The sequence below is a fragment of the Ornithodoros turicata genome, chromosome 9 (assembly GCF_037126465.1).
Source record: "Ornithodoros turicata isolate Travis chromosome 9, ASM3712646v1, whole genome shotgun sequence".
Classification (NCBI taxonomy): domain Eukaryota; kingdom Metazoa; phylum Arthropoda; class Arachnida; order Ixodida; family Argasidae; genus Ornithodoros; species Ornithodoros turicata.
In genome coordinates, this window is record NC_088209.1 from 36,013,594 (window position 1) to 36,030,559 (window position 16,966).

The 16,966-nt window shown below is 44.7% G+C and overlaps 1 long non-coding RNA gene across 1 annotated transcript in view; it reads right to left on the minus strand.

Annotated features, from left to right (window-relative positions):
* LOC135368794 (uncharacterized) overlaps positions 1-14,788 on the minus strand; it is a 39,423-nt gene extending 24,635 nt beyond the window's left edge. The window contains exon 1 of the long non-coding RNA XR_010414871.1: positions 14,649-14,788. This is a non-coding gene — a long non-coding RNA (uncharacterized LOC135368794). The remainder of the gene's footprint in view (positions 1-14,648) is intronic.
* Between the last annotated feature and the right edge of the window lie 2,178 nt (positions 14,789-16,966).

Below are 16,966 nucleotides of genomic sequence, written 5' to 3' on the forward strand. Positions count from 1 at the left end.
GGGCAGTAATTTTAATGACATTACTCATTACTTTTTACAAAAGAATCGAGTGTGTGTTCTGTGTTTGCACTTGGCAGAGAGTTTTGGACCGGCGAGTTAAAAGAATTCCAACGCCCACTATGAACGGTGATGCACTCAATCGGCATGGGGAGCGTCAGCTCCCTTCGACGAGTCAGTTGCCTTAGTTAGGGCACCCACAAACAAACGTTCTTTAGGTCAACGGTTTGTAGCCTTGCAGAATCATTGTTTGGCGGGCCCCATCCTCCAGGCAATCTTCCTGTTGTCGGGATACTTTGTGTCACCTTCATCTCTACATTGTGGAACGACGCCTCACACGTGCCACACTAGCCTGACATGTAGAAGAGACAAATAGAAGAGTCCAAGCTAACTGTTGTTACACTGTCAGCATATATTTCTCCGAATGTCGGGGAAGGTAAGTGTCGTCAACTTTTGTGTTTTTGTCCCTTGTGCCTTCCACAAAACTCGGGAACATGTATGCCAATAGTAGTAAAGTTATGAATTTGTAATGTCATTACTTTTTCGTAGTAATTGTAATGTAAGTTCATTTAATTTCAGTGGCAGTAATGAGTAATGTAATTTAATTAAATTCTAAGGGAAGTAATGAGTAATGTAATTTGAATACAATCTAGAATTTACTCAGGTATGCTCGTAAGCTGCACGGTAAGAGCTGGCTCTTGGACGTTGATTGTAAGTTGCACCATGTGACCTCAGTACGAATTCGATGTGAGCGCGAATACCAGAGAACTTGCCGAACCGTGCGCCTGTTGCAGCTGAGGTTGAATAATAATTGAATAATAATAAGAAATTAATAAAGACATATCATTCCTCCAGTGAGCTTCCGAAGACCCGTAGAAATTGAAACACCATTTGCGAGTACACATCACTGCTCGCCTGTAATGACACTTCACTGCAGCTGCTCGAACATTCTAACGTCTCTTATACGGGATTCTGTATGCAAAGAGTAATAGCCTATACGTTTTAATGAAAACATTACCCAAATGACGTATTACGGTGTTCTGGAACCCTGTAGTAAACAAGATATCAAGGCCTACAACGGAGTTAAAGAATCTCAAGGAAAATATCGCGGAAGGGTAAAAAACAAAAATGGATGTCATCTCATTTTCATGAAGTTATTAAATAATTTGTAGAGTTATATATATGCGACCGAACCGGCCGGCCCCCTGGCGGTGCCCGTGGCATAATCCCATCGAAGTGGAACGATTATGGCTTACCTTCATCTCATTTTGTAAAAGTCCATTATCACTGCTTCGCCGAAGTACGACAAGTTTTCGCAATATCAAACATGCATGTTTGCAAATGCATCGTTACAATATTTATTGTCCGACTCTCCCTGCCCGAAGTATCGGGCGGATGATAGAGAATTTTGTTACGTTCATGATACTTCCCTCTCCCTTTCTATGGAGCGGTGTAAAAACAAAATCTTCGCTTCTGAAGCATATATTGCACTGTCTAAGTACGAGCACCGTGGTACTATTGTTCAGGAATACTCGGTCGACGCGAAATAAGGCTGCCGTCGGAAAAGCCAGACATCGCTGGGAATCGTACCCCCTTTTTTTTTTCTTTATCACATCACATCACGTCGTACCCACACTTATTTTACGACGATCATGATATGAACAGGAAAAAAAAAAAAGTAGTGAAACAAACAAAAAACATCGACGACATTTTGTGATGAGCGACAGCTACGTCGAGTTCTTTGCCGACTTGAATGCCTCACAGTATTACAACATTATGTCCTGAATGTTTGGTAATTTTTCAGCTTTCCGTTTAGTGATTGAGCAGCTAGAAGAGGAAACCGAGACTATCGCGTTGGCTATTACGACCGTCGGTGTCGATGACCGCGACGAGCCTAAAATGAGTAGACCCGCTCCTATACATAAGTCTGCTAGAGTGCTATGCAACTCAACCGAACCTCGATATGCTGTATCACCTTAAAAATTATGCGTCCTACACCGTAGGCCTTATATTTTGAAGCTGTTGATATTCACTCTTTCGGAGTGTTGAGATCTGCACATTCTATACTCCTTGCGTTGTACCACATATTCTCTATAGCACCCGTATATAGTCTTCGTACTCTAGTCTTCTATACTTGGCCTCCCAGACAATGTAACCTGTGTACACAGGAAACTAAACTGAATAAAATGAAACACAAAGAGAATGAGATTTATTGCAGATATTTACGGGGACCGTATAAGAAGTACGCTGACAGGATTCTCACGATCGCACTTGCGCATTTCTTCACTTTTAGTCGGAACTTCTTTCCGAAGCTACGCTTAATTCACACCACGAAGCGCTCAGATGTCACGTGACAGCGGACCCTGCAGCCATATATAACGCACGAACCTTCTTCCTTCCCGTAATGTCCTCCTCTCCGAGTCTCAGCAAAAAATAAAGACAAACTCCATGTTCAAGCACCTAAACAAGTCAGTGTTTCGACTGGACGCCAGACCTTATTGTGATTGGACATTCTAGCGTGTACGACCGTTACAGTAACCGCTTAGTTCAGCTATACACTCCCCTTCAGCCCTTTTTCTCTTACGCAAAACGAGCGAGGGAATAACAATAGTCTATCGAGCGTTGATTAAATGGCAGCGGCGCCATCCGCGGACGAAGTGACAAACGGGCCGGGCAGTTGAGAGTTGTCTGCTTCACCGGAGGCTCCCATATATACGGCTGCGAAGTAGGCTAGAGATTGGCAGTTGGGATTCTACCGTGCCGGTTCATTGCAACATACCGATGGTCCAATCCGTCTCTCCGGGCTATTGAGAATAAGATGCGTTCTTGACCTTCTATGGGTTTGTTTACGCTCGCCGTCCCGGTGAAGCCCTTTCGCATTAGCTGAGTGGATCGAAGACGAGTGATAGCCAGACAAAGGGGGAGTTGGTTCTACTAATAAATGTCAGTTAGCCGCGCTGGGTTAGGGTATGCGTAAACTGAAACAGCGCGAATGATACCGTGCCTTTACTCTACACGCGTATCCGGAGCAATTGAAAATAAAATAAAATACCAAAATATTCTCAAATGACACATGGCTCTCTATATTTGTGTCGGTACAAACCTATGGCAGCATGGCACAAACGGCAACCTGGTCCGGGAGTCGTGGTACAACTTCGCTTCCAGGGGGCGCCCGCGAAGCAGCGAGGCCTTAAAACCACAAATTTCTCCCTCATATTTTTACATTACAATCAATGATTGAATACTTTTAATATGTCTGTTGTATGTGATACGTGGAGCGACATTTTCCCCCATATAATAGTAAGAATTAGTGGAATCCTGCCTCTCTAACGTCTAGTAGGAAACTTTAGAGTATATGGGGGCGTAATTTTTGACGTACCTGATAAACGGTGCGTGCGCAAGGTGGACGAAAATGAAGGGAATGCGACAGATAGAATAGGGTTTCCCCACCGCAACCCAAAACGGAAGCACCTTGCGCTTGCAGTGCCTTCCAGCGGTAGCCTCAGTGTGCATTTCAGTGTGTACGAAAATACAAGTTTTTGGTTCGAAAAATCTTTGTCGAATTTATGTTACCATAAACGATGTATGTTTAGTTCGCTTCTTTTCCGTTGCGCTAGCTCTCTCACAACATCTCGAGTTCATTTAAAGGCGGGTTTGAGTGCCGTAGTGAACGACCCTTATTTTCATTGGTGCTCCTATTGTAAAACTCTCTATAACGTAATCACCAAAAACGTGGCACGCAGCAGTGCTTTTTCAAGCTCTGTACCATCGCCGCTTGCAGATCGTGGATGAGCTTACTGTTTTCTTATCGCCCATTTAACTTCAATGGGTGACATGGAGAGTAAATTCATTGTGTGCGCGCTCCTAGACCCCGGTTAGAACAGTGAAAGCAAGTACGCTTTAGCGGCTCACAATAGGCGCCACTCCTACAGACTCTAACATGCATGGGCGGTACCACAACGTGATGCTGACATTTTAGAGCATTGCCAAACTTTTTATCTTATAGGCAAGGAACCGTGGAAATGCTGCAGAGGTATAGCGCCGGTGATATTGTTCTCGAAAGCAGCCAAAGAGAACTACGGCAGAGCGGGGCATTTATTGTCATAAAAGATGACCCGCACAATAATTTGTGACCCATTGAAATGTCCTGTTGCACAACCCACATTTCGCGAGACCTATACTCGTAGTTTAAAATGCGACGAATATGATTGTCATCCTTGTCGGTCTTTCGAAGCACAAAGGAAACTTTCTGGTGTGTTCCGCAATGACGAACGAGTCTTAACACCAAAGAAACTCTGGCATATTTTAAGGTAATTCATCTTGAGTTGCGTTGCGATGAACGGGAAGTTACTGCTCGAAAAAATGTTCGCAAACCTTAGTCCAGTCTTGCTTAAGAAAAGACGGTCTGTGCTATCCATGAATGTCAAAGCCTTTCTTCACTTCCTTGTTATTGTGTTCGAATCTCATTATAAGGGCTTGAAGCTTGCATGTACTGCAGAGTATCTGCTTTTGTGTTCAACGTCCATAAAGTACTCATGTAACGAGAGCCGAAAGACGGGCGTGCTATCCAAAACCAAAACGAGGGAGCACTCGTCTGCTGTCGTCTGCTAGTCTTTTAGTCTGCTCTGTCTGTCGTCTGTTGAGAGCTGTCGTCTGTTGTGTTTCGTGCCCTCCCCTTTCGGAATAAGTACTCATGCATAGCTGTTTTCAAGCTTCCCCAACGGAATTATCTTGCTCAATGCCGTATAGCCTTTACCGAAATTTAGCTCAGTCCTCCTAATCTGCAGCACGTGGCTTGAGCTCCCTTCCAAGACGATATTACAGTTTGTCTCTACGGTTAAGCTTGGTGAGACCACGTGACCAGGTTTCTGTCCACTCACAGTAAGGCAACAATAAGAGGGTATTCGTAGACTGCATTTGTTTATTTGTGAAAATGAGGGCAATAGGGGAGAGAGGGAAACCGGGGAGCTGCGCAGACAGCTGACCGACTTGCATAGCGTATATACCGGTGCCTCCCAATCTACGTGTAACTCTATAACGTAAACGACAAGTCTGGTGCTCTGGTGAAACGAGCCTGGTGAAACGAGAAGTTGAGAATACAAGAAACCATGTCGTTCAGGTCGCGACATTGTTGTATATCGTGTGCGTGTGAATTTTATAACGGTGAAACATGTATATGTGGAATCGTGGGATCTCTTCAGAATTTATATTCGCGTGTAGCGCAAATTTTGAAACAGTCGAATAGTAATCGAGCTTTTCAGTTGACGTAAATCTAAGTGTCACCACTTTTTAGACTAACGCGTTTACCACATTTTGAATATTTGCGCCTATTGTAAACTATTATATTACACGAGCACATAAACATGCCCCAAATGAACATGTCCATATTCTCTTTCCCTTTGCAACCCAGTATTACACAGCGGCCACGCGAAAAGCCTCCACATATCGCTTAACCAGCAACATTGTATACACGAGATCCCTTTCTCCAGTGCATGGTCCCGAAGAGGCACAACTCTCTTCAATACCGCCTCTGTATCATCTACTCGCCCTCCTCGAAAGCGCACATCGTAACATATTTTAGCAGTGTGTCACAAGAGGAGGTCGTGGTGCATTGCAACACACATCACGGAGCAGGAAGTCAGCAGGAAGTACATATAAATCAGTGCGATTGAGTCAAAGTAGTATGCAATGTTGCATAACTATTATATCGTGGTCATCGTATAACTAAAGCTACCCCAGCGTCAGTTCGTTTCTGACATGCAACAATCCTTGAAATGCAAATTTGCGTTAAACTTTCAAAATAAATAAAATAAAACGTGCGTGGTCACAAAGGTACGTATTTGTGATATCGCTCTGCGCTTCACGGACTACCTTAAATGCCCTGTACTGATGCTGTTTGTTTAGCTCAAGTCACTCGGCTGATAGCTGCTTGCAAAGTTTCTGCAACCGAGCCTTTCCCAAACGAAACTTCTTTGTTCCTGTCTCGAGCCGAAGCCGTGCCGTCTAATACTTTAAGCTTGGCAGCTCTTCCGAGCGGCTAGTATTAAAGCCTAAACTAAGGTTTCCGACGCTCTTTTTTGCGGTTCACAACTTATTGCGCATTCCTTTCGAAGCGGTTGCTCTCGATCTGGACCCATTTTCTTTGTGCGTGTTGAATGGGGGATACGGCTCAACCGCACAAGTCATATACGTTCGGAGCCGTCGCCCGTATACGCTACGACAGTATACGTCTCTGCGTCTGCTCTTGTGAGGGAAAGAAAAGGTTGTGGTGGTGGTTGTGGTGGTGGTGGTGGTGGTAGTGCTGAAAGAGCTCGCCGTTGTAGGCCTCACAGAGGTGGGCAACGTCACTACTAACGCTCTGGGGGCAATGTGCATCCTGGGCCGACTTCTAAGGGAACTGTGCCGACATATGTCTGACAGCGTCTGAGGAAAACCCAGGAAAAACCCCATAAAAGGTTGTAGAAAGCACGTGACAAAGCGTCTATCCACTGAGAAAGGAAGCAGCAATAAGGGCACATTCGCAGACGGGCCATAACACCATGGTGAAAAAGATGAAGTGATCCAATGAGTCCGTTCTACCAACGCCTGCTCATTGCCTCCTCTCCCTCCTTCGCTACGTAGACATTAAGTGTCCGAATTCGTCTGCTACTGCGATTCACCGTTCTGCGAATTCGAGAACTCGCAAATGATGGCAGCTCACCTGGAACCTGCAGACCTAAATATTTAGATTAAAAGTGCAAAACGCGTTCCAGAAAATCAGTTTTGATAAAGATTGAGACCGTTTTGCACTTTATTTCTAAGTTTTCCCATTTTGTACGCGGGGACGTTCAATCACAACTCGCAGACGACGGTGGTGCGTCTTCATGGACACGACCGCTGAAGGCACGTTCGTGATTGGCTGCCGCCATTGAAAACACGGTCCTGATTTGCTGACTCTAAGTTGTTACGTCACGTCGACGAGTAAGCCCTTTCACCATCACCACCATCGACGAGTAAGCCGGCTTTGTGTATCTAGGTGGTGTTGCCACAACACTATGGTGAAAAAGATGAAGCGATCCAATGAGTCCGTTCTACGTGCACGAGGGGAAAGGGGAAAGGTGAGGGGCTGCGCGAAAGACTAATCTATACTTGCATGCAGTAGAGGCAGACTGCGACGCAGCGCAATCAACGAGGGCCAAATCGCGGGAACCAGGTCGCCGCTATGCACAGTTTTAAGGCACGGGCTTAAGAATAATTTAGGCAGATAAAGATATAAGTATAATACACCTTCACCAGAAATCCAACATCACCTTCAACAACAGCATCCTTGTTCTACTATTCAAATTGTTATAGAAAATAAAAGAAAACCAAACATCAACATAACAAAAGGAAAGCGAATCCTTTAAAGTACACATATACATGTAGTGTGTCGATGAAACAATTAGCATCGGTCAAGGTTGGAAAAATCTGTGTTTTATGTTAAGGATCGGGCCACTTATGCACGCACGCAAACAGACGCGCGCGCGCGTGTGTGTGTGTGCAGTTACTCTTCTCATAAATTTCGTGCGCATGTTCTGAAGACGGAAAGAAGACGATACGGAAGCTGCGGTGACACAGCACGTAGTTCGTTAAAGAAATTGTTCTCTAAAACCCGAGCCGAATTCCAAAGAGAGAGGCCGATTCGTCATATGCAAGAAAACGGAGTAAGCGCATGGGCACCCTGGGTAGAGACCACCATTCTGTACAATGTATAAGGGTAAACCTCGCTGACGAACGAGGACACGTCAATTAGTGTTAAACGAATTGGTCCAGCAGGCCAAACGCATATTAAATGTCACGTATGTCATTAGTCAGTGGCTACGACTAGAATACCTGCAATGTGTACTTGTATGACTTCTCGTTTCGATATACTATAGACCGGTTTCTCGAGGTATATTTACGTCTTCCCCAGTCCGCCACGATACGGTTACTGCTTGTGCAATGGCGCCGGCCACCCTTGGGAACTACTCGCGTGTTATGGCGTATATGATCACGTGTCACGCCCGGCTCTGGGCAGTTCGCGTTACGATGACGTAGTTCTCGGGGATGTCGGTGGTGGGTGGGGTGATCAGACTTGTATTGTACATATCTTGAGCACGTACTCAAAATACAGTATTTTAAGCACTTTTACGGTATCTTGGTACTCTGCTCAATGCTTTTTACGACAAGTATTTTTAAAGTATTTAAAATACCTTTTTCAGTATTTGCTACTCAGTGCTCAAAATATGCTTTCCTTCCTCGTCAAGCCGTGTCTAAATTTTCAGCGCACTGGATCTTCCCCCCTCCTTTTTTTTGGGGGGGGGGGGGAATTCGCGCTGGTCCCACGCTTGGCCTTGCTTGCCAATAGCCCGACCTACTTATATATAGTGACTGTAGCCCGACCCCGTCGTCAGAAAACTGTTCCTATTCATATTGCCAGGTGAGTCCCCAGGGGTTTAGGTACAAGAATAATCCCGGCATTTATTTCCTTGGTCACCGAAGCAATAAGCACGCGCCAGAAGTTGAAAGACCCGAGCTGACATACAGGAGGGATTACAAAGTTTCTGGTCGGAACATATCACCAAAGTTTACTTGAGTTCACCAAAGTTCACCGAACATTACTTGACACCGAGACCTTGCAAATAAAATATATGCTTAAATATGGCGATGAAGTTTACTATTCCTTTCAGTCGTACGGCCACGTTCAGGTTACGTGTTTCACTTACTAATACTAAAGTACTTTAAAGAGTATCTTAAATACTTCTTAGAGTATGTACAACTCTACCCAAATTGCTTTCAGTTTTGAGTATTTTGTACTCTGTTTTAATACTTTTTACGCGGAGTAATCTTATTTTCAATACTTTTGTGCAGTATTTTGTGCATGTCTGGATGTACGGGGGAAGGTGAGGTCAGCATGCTCTGGAGTGGCATCTCGGTGCACCCAGGGGAGGGTGAAAGAGGCAGGGGAGAAATGATGGTGGCACAGGAGAGGGAGAGGGTGTGCTATAACCCTCTTGTTCTGGGATATGGGTAGCCCAAGAGGACTACCCACCACATGAAGGATGCGAGCATTCCTCGGTAGTCTTCATTGGGGCGCTTGCCGTACCACGGTAACCACCAGGACTATTGGCGAAGTTACACCATGCGTAGTTCTCGGGGAAGTCTGTTGATGAGCTGCCCTCAACTGAGAAGCGACTTTACGAGTGAGGACGCTTAGATTTAGTTATCTCTTGCACAGGTATACGCTACCATAGATTGCTAGCTCTGTTGCTTAAAATACTACTGTATTGACGTTCGTGTTTTTAAAATTAAATTATTATTTGATGGAGATTACATGTCTTCTACCAAAACCTCATGTGGTGCAACACGATACGCCATTAAAGGTTTTCAACATGTTGAAAGTATGAACCAAATACAGAAGACCCCCTACTAACGTCTGCACAAGTATAATAATCTCAGACTATTTTACATAAGATACGGTTGAAGGAAAAAATGGCGGCACTGGTGGTTACGCGAGGCGAAGCCAAGTCGAGCCAGGCGTTGCTGAAACTTGTTTTTCTAGTCTTCTATGCTTGCTCTTTACAGACCGACACCTGCCGGTCCTTAGACGCTCTAAGGCCCTCTTGAAGTGGAATTTGGGACGCATCCTTCGGGCAGCGATATCACAGCTGCTACCACGAACATCATCGTTTCCTGTAAGTGTGTCTCGTTAAGTGAAAAACCTTCGGAAATACAAGTTGACACACGAAGGGCGCAATCCAGAGACAAGGGCTGTTGGGGAAAGCCATGCCGGAGGGCCCATATTTCGAACAGCTAAGTTTTCTTCATGGTCAACAGCAGGACCTTGCGCTTAAAACGCAGGACGTTGGTACGTCGGTATGTTTTCGCGAAATATTGTTGCCCCATGTCGAGTGGCAAAAAAAAAAAAAAAAAATAGTTACATAGAACACAGACATGAGCATGCACCAGACATGGACACACCCATTCTTACTTCTAAGCGGTTTGCAGTAGCCAGCCCATCGCTTGTGAGGGCCAGCATCTTCATAGTATTCTTCGCTACACCTCGGCTCAATAGCGCCTTCGAAAAATAAAAGAAAAGGATACTCTGTATTCCTAAGTCCCTGTTTGTAAACCGTACTTCCATACTTTTGCTTGAAACTTGCTGGCTACACCATAATTTAAAGGAAAAAAAGTGTTCCTCAAAGAGTACCTATACAGGGTGTCCCAGAAAACGTGTCATTGAACTATAATAAAAAAACTACACCACCTAGAGTCATGCGGTCAACGGTATTTGTTCTTACTGGGTTTTTGCCACCTCCTCATGTGAATGTCGTGTGACCTAAGTTTAATTATGTAAATTTTTGCGAGCTTAAGTCGGAAATTTGCCTAGTAAAGGTCACTTTTTTACCCCACTAATGTGAAGAGCGTGTCTAATTTACTGTTGAGCGTGTCTAATTTAATTTCTGAGTTCAGTTCGCAAATATTTGCATAATTAAACTTGGGGTACATGACATTAACTTTACAAGGTGGCAAAAACCTAATAAGAACAAATGCCGTTGACCGCATGATTCTAGGTGGCGTAGTTTTTTTATTATAATTCAATGACACGTTTTCTGGGACACCCTGTATGTCCAACTTAGGAAACATTGATTTCGAATTCCAAACTCTTTCACCGCAGAATGGACTGTGCAAGTTTTATGCAACTGCCAGTTCAAGTCCGTTTCTCGTGTACTTCCGCGTCCTGCATCGCAAAGAGGTGAATGAATGATCAGCGTTCTCGAGCAATGACCGCTGTAATAGGTTGATGTGCCGGGTGTTTGACAGTTTGATCGATGTGCCTTGGAGGCCTCTGTAATGACTCGGGGCCAACTCCGGTTTCAAATCGGAGGACGCACAAAACCACCGAGCCTGCCTACTTCGCTCCCTCATCATCATCATCTCATCATCTTCAGCGACAGCTGCGAGGCCAACATCGGCTAGCTGTTACCATCACCACCGTCACCACCTGATAGATCTGGTCGATTGCATCATACACGCGCCACAGTAGTGAAATAAACCTTTTCACAACGCTTCTGCGCATGCTCTGTGCTTCTGACGGCGCCGGAGAGGGTTCCCTACATATTCAATAGATGGCGCCAAGATGATGCCGGCCGTATTTTGGCGCACGCCGAGCGTGTTTCGCACGACAGCCGCTAGGATACGACACGACTGCGAAAAATGTCCATTATTTTCCTGCGTCGAGCTCTGACGTGAGAGAGGCGCGAAAGCTTCCGTCATATCTATTGGTTCTCGTGTAAGCACGTGATTTCTCCCGCGGCCTCTCATTGGCGTGATGTCGCCGTCTGGTGAGTGTCGGTGTTCGCATCGATGAAAGTAACCGCCGTTTACATTCGTCCGGCATAATTTGGGGCGTGGTGTCGCAACCTCTTTAAAGGGGCGCTAAAGTGTAAAAAATTTGTCCTCGCGGAAGGAAAGACGCCATTACCTTGACACTAATGCAAAAGGAACGGGAGCCATGCCTCACGAACAAGAGAGAAACTGATGTTCTGAGGCTGGAACAACATAGAAGGGACAGATACAAACAAGCCTCAAATGTAAGAGTGAAAGGAGGGTGAGTGAGAGTGAGTGGTTGGTTTGTCGTCCCTTCAGATGACGCACCCCGAAAGTCGCTACAGAGGCGTGTTAGCTTAGCTCAATTGGTAGAGCCCTGGACCGGTAATCCAGAAGATGTGGGTTCGATCCCTAGAGCTGGCTAACCTTTTCAGTGACTTTCATCTTTCATCGCCATGCCTCACGTCGTTTGTGATTTATGAGCGAAAGAAAAGAAACTGCAGTTTAGGCTTTCCCTCTTCCCCTTCTTCACAAGAAGCACGACATTGCGGGAGGGCGCCTTCATGATGATGATGACGGCTGCCCCTTCGATTAACGATTTTTAGGTAATTAGTGATTTGACGGTTGAGCAACATATGGCCAAGAACGTCCGCCGGCTCAGAGATGATAAAAGTGAAAACGGTATGTCTATAGCCCTTATAGTTTTTGATGAAAAATCTGTATCGCCTAAAAAAAGACACCCTGTATTAGATTAAGGCATACCAAGAATCTTCGTTCCGGACACTCTGCCTGCATGTACTAGGTGGACATTGAGGTTGTGGTTCTCCAGCTTTGTATTCTTCGACAAGAACCTTTTTAGTGACAATTGTTTGGATTGTGCGCTTGGAAAAAATAGGCCGTTAATAAACGTGCGAAAAGAATCGTTTAAAATAAGCATTGGGTGAAAAGTTTGGCCCTGTGCATCATGCTCCGAATAACCCTGCGGAGAGCAAGATGACGCAAAGAAGAATGTATCCTAACTTTCGAGGAAGATAAACATGAAGCGGGCAACATTTCCTTCAGTCTGAGGTAAAGCGGGCCTGGACAACGGTGACAGTCCGTAATGATAAGACATCTATATGTAGATGCGGTAAGAGTAGGGCGGTTCCCGTTCTCAAATCCCACTCACAGAAATCCACGTACTTCTGTATATTCGAATGATGCATAGAAGTCAGGCTAGTAGATCTGAAACATATTTAGCTTTCACAAGTGCTTCTGCCCAGCAAACCAGGTTTTCGATAACCGAGAATGACGCGCTCCAGCGCATTCCTCAACCGCGGCCGCTACTATATACGTCAGATGATAAACATTGAGTCGTTCGAGATTGGTGACCCCCTACTGATGACGATGCCACTGGCTTTTACATCGCAGTGGCGTTACCGCTTGAGACAAGTTGACTCTCCCCAGTGCTGTCACTGCGGTGCTGTAGAAGATCTAGAGCACATTCTTCTCCATTGCCCACACCTTTCCGAACAGTGCTCTCCGGATCCTTTAACGACTCTCGCCCCCCCCCCTCTCTCTCTCTCTCACACACAAAATTGCTTGGTCCCTGGCCACATCCAGCCCACCAACGCTCCGCCCTCAAAGCTCTCTCGACCTTTCTGGATACCATAGGACTTCGATCCTTTTTGTGAAGGGGCTCATTATTTCATTCCCCGCATCACCTCCAGCAATGGGGTAGAGCATCGCCCCTGGCGATGAAACTCCCAATTTATCATCTTACAATAAAGTTGTTGTTGTTGTTGTGAAGTGGACAATTATGAACAAAGTTGCAAAACTGTCTCACGCAAGCCAGAAGAGCATACTCACGCGTATGTTACGCAGAACGTGTAATTTCGCACAGCTTTCGTTAACGTAAAAAATAAATAAACAAACAGGAGTGCAGCGGGGCTTATACTCACGTGTATCAGCCTATATGTACGGACAGCCATCTTATTCCTAACAAATTGCTTCTTTGTGAAAGTCGGCTAAAATTAAGCGACATGCATGGTGTACTGCATTCTAGTTTTTTTCTTTCTTTTTTTTTTTGCGTGTAAACGGCAGAACATTAGAAGAGAAAGAGTATGAGAAAACTGTGATACTACTAAGAATTTGCGCGAGATCTCAATAGACGTACGAAACTAAATGCCAAGACCTTTAACAGATCCGGGGAAGTGTTTCTTTCTTTTTTTTTTTTTTTTCGAATTACTCGGTGTAACCACCATTCGTTCCTCTAGAGGCGCTGCACGAATGCTCTATGTATATCATCGAGGCAGCGACCTTCACAGGCAGTAAATGTCATCCCAAAGGCAATCTAGAGACCGACTAACAACATGGGCACTCCAGCCCTTTTGACGTGTTGCTCTGATTCGAGAGACCAGTCTAGCATAATGGGAACTCATGCGGTAAGAATCCAGGAAAACGGTGTTCTTGAGGGGGAAAAGCCAAATCAGACCTTCTTCGTCAGAAAGCATCTCCCATACCACACAAATATTTATGAGTATGAACTTGGTGGCCTTTGGTATCAACCACGAAAAAAAAAAGAACCTGTCTCTCAGTAAAAAAAAGTGTCATGAACCCCGTTGTTGTACGATGAAGTGGCCGCCACGGTTATTAATTTTACGCAAAGTGTGTGACATAACTATTCTCTCTTTTTTTTTTCTACTTCGAACATCTTCGCACGACTCACATCTCCAGTGCACGTCTCGTATACTTTTCATATTATTTCATTGTCCCTCGAACGATTCTGTATTTTCCCCTTATTTGACATTGTGTGGAAAGGACTAAGTACTAATATAGAACATAACAGAAAGCCTTCATGCAAAAGAGCTATAGCTACAATACTTCAAAACAACAATGCTCGCGTGCCACGAGGAAATGCCCTCTCATTTATGATTGATTGATTGATTATTTAAAAGAAAACCAGGGAGAAATTGAACTTGTCTCCTGACTAGTTCTGCTACTCCCAAAACAACTCCCTCTCATTTATCTTTATTACAGACTTATTGTATTCCACACGGTGCGTTGCCAGTCAGAGACAAAATATGGTAAACGATACCGAAAGTTCTTTCCTTTTCCCTTATACAGAAGAGTAGGATATAGTTTAAGAAGCATCAAACTTATCTCGGCTTGCAAGTAAGAATGACGAGGAATATACCGAACCGGACAATTCACACCCGACAGACCCGCCGATGCTTTTGAAGTGTGCACCACAAATACGCCAAAGTATATGCACTTCAAAACTTCCGCTCGGAAGCAACAGTTTCCCCAGACGCACATGAAAGTGAATAAAAGTTTGCACTCACTCGCTCAAGTTTGATGCACAGATGCAGCGTTCGCCTTTTTGTCCTCGCACGCGCAGCTTCCAAGGGACAAATATTTGCACGCGGAGTGAGGATGGTTTCGGTTCGTTCGGAAAGAGCGCTCTGTCACAGCTCTCTGCTGCGACGACTCGGGCGCAGGACCCCCGTTAAAGACTCCGCCGCGGGGCGAGCTAGGGGCGCCACCCGCGTGACGTCACGTGTGGCAAGGGCCAATCGCGGACCACACGAGGCAGTTTTAGGAAACGCGTAGGAGGCTTTTTTTACTCATAAAGGGTAAAACGACGTCAGAGATCAAATGTGCGGGCGTACCGTATAGAATGTGGCTGATGGTGTCGTATTGTTTTGTTCATTTTCTTATTTTGCATTTATGTAACGACCGCTCGTGGTGTAATGTAGCGGACGTTCTTCGTAAAAATAATGACAAATGTGTCGGTTGCACCCAGGAAGGCAACGGGGGAAGCGGAAATAAGTATACCACGGGCAGGTATTCAGCTGTAAGCCATTAGATTCAAGAAGTCATTATTAAGAAAAACCTTTGGCCCGAAAGATCGCCCCCCAACAGAGAGACAGGTCGTCAAACTGCGATGAGTACGATACCGATTGGCTTTACTTGCCTGTCAACGTACACAGAGCACCTCCGGTGTTGTGGCGACACTTTTTTTTTATATCCACCTTTATGCTTATTACATCGTTGTTTCTACGTCTTCAGTGAACAAATGTGACACTCACAATCGATGTTTATTGTATTTATTTATTTAGCGTCGACTACGCGGGCATGGATATTGTTAAGTATGAAATAATGATTTAATATGACAGCCGGAGAAATGCAGCGGAAGGTACAGTTTATAATGAAAGGGAAGAATGTTCAAGGCTCGAATCCTCGCGCCCCGAAACTGATGATGACGATCGTGATGATGAGGGTGTTGACTCTGTCTCACAATATCTGCATAAAATTCTGCTCCTGCTGTGAATATAGTTGTGATCAAATTGCTTTGTAGATGGACGGTTCATAAAAGGAGGCATCGGTCACCCTGTCAAGTGTGGATAAATCGTTAATTATATGGCGCGGTGCTACATGAGATCCCGTCCAGCTTACTCCAAAAACGGGGCTTCTGGTCATTCTCACTGCAGCTGCTTCCGGGAAACCTGTTGATCAGCCCCAAGTACAACAGGTCATGCTCTGCCTCCGTACCGCCTCATGTGGGGACGCTGATACCGCCGTTCTATAAGATAGTGGCACTATAATGCCACCGTAAATTGAGGATTAGTGTCGTAGCGAACAAATTTCGTTTTTTTCTGAAATAAAATCACAACAAAACTAAACAAATTTTCGTAATTTTTGCTTGAGCTTTGCAGGCCCACACTCTTAGAAAAAAGGATCGAGCAGTTACACCTTTTAGGAGGTAATAGTTGTCGCATATGTTGTGCCTAAAAGGTTGCAAAGTTCTACCTGCTACCTCCGAATGATAGGGTTACCGCTTCTGATTCGGTGAGCGATGGGGGCGTACGCCTTTTTGTAGCTATTTGGATATATATATGATAATTGCTTTTCCCACCTTTGTACACCCTTTATCAGACGCTATGTTGACCTAGGTGGTAACTATTGAAGTTACCACCTTTTGACGCTCTTTTTTTCTTAGAGTGCAGATTTAATTGCGGAGTGAAGAAAACACGTGGTTTGTTACGCCGTATAGTTTATGAATACGATTTTGTAACCGCAACTGCTAACTAGGGCTGTCATCATGATAGGGCCTCATATATTGTGCACTCTATCTTACCGCTTGTAACAGAGTTGAGATGCAACGATTGTGTAACAATGAAAATACAAGAAAGTCATAGAGTAACACAAAGGAAGTCTCGGTACCAGTGTTACATGCATTCCCGAGATTGATTCCATCTCCATTTATATTGATACGTTCATTAACTCGTATTGCTACAGAACAGCATGAAATAAAAATTAGTTTCCGGCTGAGCTGTATACGTTGCTTGAACGCGTATATTGCCGGAAGCCGAGGCTTGAGCCCTGCACCCTAAGAAGGAAAAGAGGTAGTCATTCTGGGGTCTCGTCATAAGTTCCTTTTGGGACTATATGCACGGTAGCTTAGAGACTATTTGCAGTGTAGGGGAATACATTTCAGGGAACTAACATGGGGAGTAACTGCGCGCTATCTAGGGAACCGACAACTATTGAAGAATATAGAGGGTCGGGTCCAAGATCCACTTGGCAAAAGTAACAACAAAAATATAAAACACTGAAGAAATATAAACGACATATAAAAGACGCATAAAGATATAAACTA